This window comes from Otolemur garnettii, unplaced genomic scaffold, assembly GCF_000181295.1.
Source record: "Otolemur garnettii isolate 467f Iridium unplaced genomic scaffold, OtoGar3 scaffold00114, whole genome shotgun sequence".
NCBI lineage: Eukaryota > Metazoa > Chordata > Mammalia > Primates > Galagidae > Otolemur > Otolemur garnettii.
This window is the reverse complement of record NW_003852509.1, coordinates 1,882,720-1,887,658: the sequence shown is the minus strand read 5'-3', so window position 1 is coordinate 1,887,658 and position 4,939 is coordinate 1,882,720. Positions and strand designations below refer to the sequence as shown.

At 42.8% G+C, this 4,939-nt stretch overlaps 1 protein-coding gene across 1 annotated transcript in view; it reads right to left on the bottom strand.

Moving 5' to 3' along the window:
* Positions 1 to 4,939, bottom strand: part of CSMD1 (CUB and Sushi multiple domains 1) — a 1,810,668-nt gene that overhangs the window by 1,630,877 nt on the left and 174,852 nt on the right. The window lies entirely within an intron of this gene.

The window sequence follows — 4,939 nt, the reverse complement described above, 5'->3', positions numbered from 1 at the left end:
ACACATGCACACATGTGCACACACATGCACACACACATGCATATACACACATGCACACACACACGCACACACACATATACACACATGCACACATGCACACATGCACACACACATGCACACATGTGCACACACATGCACACACACATGCATATACACACATGCACACACACATGCACACACACATATACACACATGCACACATGTGCACACACATGCACACACACATGCATATACACACATGCATGCACATGCACACAAGCTTGTGGGTTTCTCTCTACAGCTCATGGATGTCACCCACTTTTCAAAAAAATTCTCGCAAATGACAACTGTTCCCTCTCTAACACAATATTTATAGACTACTGCTCCACCTATGATTGACCATCCAGGAATTAGAAATTGGCAATAAGAAACTACACGGGGATGATTTGTGTCCATAGAGATGAGAAAATGTAAAATGATAAGCTGAGGGAGACTGAGATGACCACAAAGAAAGGGCTGGGGAGGGGACCAGACAGAGAAGGAAAAGAAGCAAACGCAGGTGGAGATGGGCCAAGACAAGGGGCCCCTGGCCTGCAGGGGAAGGAGACGGAAGAGAAGAGGAAGAGCCCAGCGGAGTCTCTGATGGCCGTGGCTTCCTGGCTGCAGACCCTCACGAGGGCTGGCTCAGCCCTGGTGGATGTGGACTTGTTCTTACTCCCACATCGCCCTTCCTCCTTTCTTTTAATGGTATTTTCTAATTTTCTATGTGAGAATCTAGCTCTCTGGAAGTTCAGGTGTTTTGGGTATGACTTCACCCCTTAGTCTGTGAAAGCTCTGACTTTGAACTACCCAAATAGTGAGCTGAATTCTCTGGCCACCGTGATTGACTCAGGAAAGAGTGAACTATCAAATCCCCTCCATTTGTGTGAGAGCCACTACAAAGTATACTTTTTTCCTAAAAATTAACATGAGGGCATCTAAATCGGGACCTTAGGACCATTTTCGCCCATATGAGAATTGAGCTTGTCTAGAAATGGAACTAACTAACGTAAAAGGTGAGCAGAGGGAAGGCAAGGTGGACCAGGCCCTGCGGCAGGATCTAAGCCAGCTGCTCCAGGGCTTTCTGAAGCTGAAACTTCTCTGCACTGCATGTACTTGAAGAGTATTTATACGAGTGTCCTTTACATTGTGTGTCTCAAGGGTTAATCACAAATCTCACCTCACTAGAAAATTGGTGGTGTTCTTAGACAAGATCCAGTGTCCTGGTTTTAAAGTTAGCTTGCTATTTTTTTTTCTAATGAACTCTTCCTCTCTATATTTTAGACAGAATTTCCTTCCTTCTTTTCTTTGTTCCTTCCTTCCTTCCTTCCATCCATCTTTCCTTCCTTCCTTCCTTCTTGGAAGACTGCATGTGGAAATACTTAAGGGAAGACCCATATATTGATGTCCTTGCATTACTAGTAATAATGATTTTATGAGATTGAAACTGGTATTCAATTATTAGTTGCAAGTAGATTAGAAGTTAAATTAGGAACAGGATTGCAGAGAATAGACAGAGGGAGAACAGTAACAGGAGACACTGATTCAGGAGGAATTTCTTGGCTTTGAGCGCAAAGCCCAAGACCCTGTCACTCTAGTATTCTGGAGTCCAGATTATTGAATATCCCCCCTCACCCTGCAGCTGCCCCCACTGCTGGCCGCAGTTTGCGAGCCTGTAGCCCTTCTCTACCGGGGCAGGGCTGTTTTCTCCAGGTGAGTGCTTTTGGGGAAGTTAAGAATGTAAAAGTTTAAACTTTGTTGAACACAGCAAGATTGCTCTGGACCAGATAAGGAGATGAAATATCTTTTATTCTGTCACCTTAGTTCAGCCAGAGGAGTCTCTCTGTCTGGACACAAGGCTGTCAGAGTATTAAAAACTCACATCTGTGATGCGTGACTGTGGGTCGGCTGCAGTATTTTGTCTGACATCAGCTCCTAATTGTTTACGCACCCAGGTTCTGTTTGTGTTAAGATCGTAAATACCTTTAAACAACAAAAGGTAGCAAATAAATCCGCACAATTAATGTAGTTAAATTAGTCTCGTTAATAGAAATGCTAGTGCAGCAAGAACCGTGACAGGATTGTTTGCTTTGACCTCATGAGAACTTTGATTCTAACACTGATGTATAAAATAAATACAGAGCCCGCCTGACACTCAGGGCAGCACACTGGAAGCCTCACGAAGAAGGGTGTGCCACCTCCTGAGCTCCGCTGCTCTAAGAAACTCTTTATTTTTTCCATTGTTCTGTATAACTTTCCTGATAATTTGCCATTGGTCTTTCTTGTGCCACCTGCCCCTGGGAAGGAGACCACTTGCATTTGGGGGCAGCCTCCCCCATACTCCCTTCCCTCCTCCTCTCTTTCTTTCCCACTGTAATTCATAAAACATACACAATTAGTCAGACACTGAAATAGACTTTAAATGCATACAACTGAAAATAATAAAACAAGGAAACATGCGAACACTGTCCAACTGTCCCCTCTCCCATAAAAATTCAAGGGCCCTAGGAGTTCTATAATCCTTAAAATAGTCCACTAGCATCAAGTAATTTTCTTAAAAAAAAAAAAAAAAAGTAACACTCTAGTTTTAATTCCAGAGACGTTTAGTCTTTGCACATCTACTCAATATTCAGCAGTGGTGTCTCAAATCAGTCTGTCTTTGAACTCATCAGCTGTTTTGAATCCTCTTACTGTTCTATTCCTGTCCGGAGCAGAGCTGCTGCCTCTGCTGCAGGTGACCGAGCGTCCGCTCAGCCGGGCAGCGCGCTTGCACACAACGGACTGTCGAGTTGAATCTCTCGCTCACAACATTCTTCCAGATTACTATTTCCTAATCTTTTGTAACTACACGGAAGACCCAATTTATAATCAATGGGTTCAGAACCAAAAGGAACAATTTTGTCAAGTATTGCCAAGAAGCTGTACGCATTACCCGATGTTCATGACTACCAAGCATGTTATAACTCAGCACTGCGCCTTCCACCCACGTTTGCACTATTTAAGCTGCCACGCGCTCCTGAGCCCAGATGTCAACAGGGCTCACAGTCAAACCCCGACTGGCCCCTTACTTATCTTCTGCCCTCTGTCTTTACATGTAAATCTACAGAGTTCAGTATGATTACTAAAGCACACAAATTGTATGTAGAGAAAGATATACGGATGGGGAAATGAATACAGTTGTGCACACATATGCATTTTAACCATTGCATAATTTCCCATTCAGGCATCTAAGTGGAAAATATTCTGTAAGCATTGCTGTATTAAACATTTTCTGTTATTCAGGCATCTAAGTGGAAAATATTCTGTAAGCATTGCTGTATTAAACATTTTCTGTTATCTCAGAAACAAACAGAACATAGAAAAGCAGGTAAGACTGGCACCAAGTTCTTTAACCCTAGAAGTCTTTGATCATTTAGTAATGATGTGTAACCATTCAATGCAACATAATAGGTGTTATGTTACCTTCATTTGTTAATCTGTTGTTTACAATTAATTCTTAATTAATTGTTGCTTATTGATCTCAAGTAACCTTCCTTCATTTCCTAAGACCTGATCTATGAGGTCAGAGAACTGAGTTCAGAAACTCATCCTAAACAAAATACTGCCCACCTCATTCCTGAATATCACTAGGGTCACCTTCAAAGTTCTCTCCTTAGCCATCTGGTGAAAGTTTAATACGGCACGGCCTACAGGCTAACCTTAGCACCTGGGGAAAAATCCACTGATTGGAATTTGCTAATAAGGATGCTAAGGGTGGCTTGTCTGACTAATAAAAATGCTGGGGTTTGTGTGAAAGTTAACTTGTACTTCTGTCATGAAAAGTTTATTATGAAGGCTTAGAGAGGCATTTTGCACAGATTTCCATGGGAATTTTTATAAAACTACCTCTGTGCTTGCGCAAATTATCTGCTTTATGTTGGATTTGTGTGTGTGTGTTGTTTTTTTTTTTGTTCAAAACCCCTTTATGGAGATGGGAACTCTCCCCTTTATGGAGGTAAGTCGTTTGAGAACCCTTCCCTGATGGCAATGTTTCGCTAGTAAGTAGTAAAACTCATGCTTCACATTGTTTTCCTCAATTTTTAAATAATATATTATTCTCTGATATTTTTATACATAGTTTGGATACTTCAGATCACATTTCTTGACAGAAACATTTTATAAAACCTTACATTATATATACAAGGCTCACCATTTTAACATACTTGCAACTGTTCTTACAAAGTTTGTTGTCTTAGAAATGACTGACTCTCATTAGTAAGAAACTTCTAATGCAGCATCAAATTTGATTACCTTATTAATTACATCCCTTAAAATAAAGTGGCCCCTTATTGCTCTCACCACGTATCCCACAGTGATGGCCTGGGTTCTCTGCCTCAGCCTTCCCCTTCTGCTCACTGTCCCCCCTCCTCACCTCCTGCCCCCAGCCTCCTCTGGGACGTGACCATTGCAGGGTGCCTAGGCTGCTCCCTGGGCACACCCGGTCCACCCTCACCTTCTTTCCTAGGCAGAATCCTACTACTCTGTGACACTTTGGGGCAGGCTACCATGTGTTACCTAGGAAACAGATCTCTAACCAGATTACTGAGGAACTTGCATTTCACACTAAAGCTTGGGAACTTTGAAATACTTGGGAAGAAGCACTGGATAGAACAATACAGGAAAATTTGCCTCCAAAAGAAAAGTTGGAGTACAGTGCTGACTGAGACCTGCTGTAGAAGAGCTGGAGTGCAGTACTGATTGAGACCTCCTGTAGAAGAGCTGGAGTGCAATGCTGGGACCTCCTGTAGAGGAGCTGGAGTGCAATGCTGAGACCTCCTGTAGAGGCGCTGGAGTGCAGCGCTGATTGAGACCTCCTGTAGAAGAGCTGGAGTGCAATGCTGAGACCTCCTGTAGAGGAGCTGGAGTGCAGTGCTGACTGAGA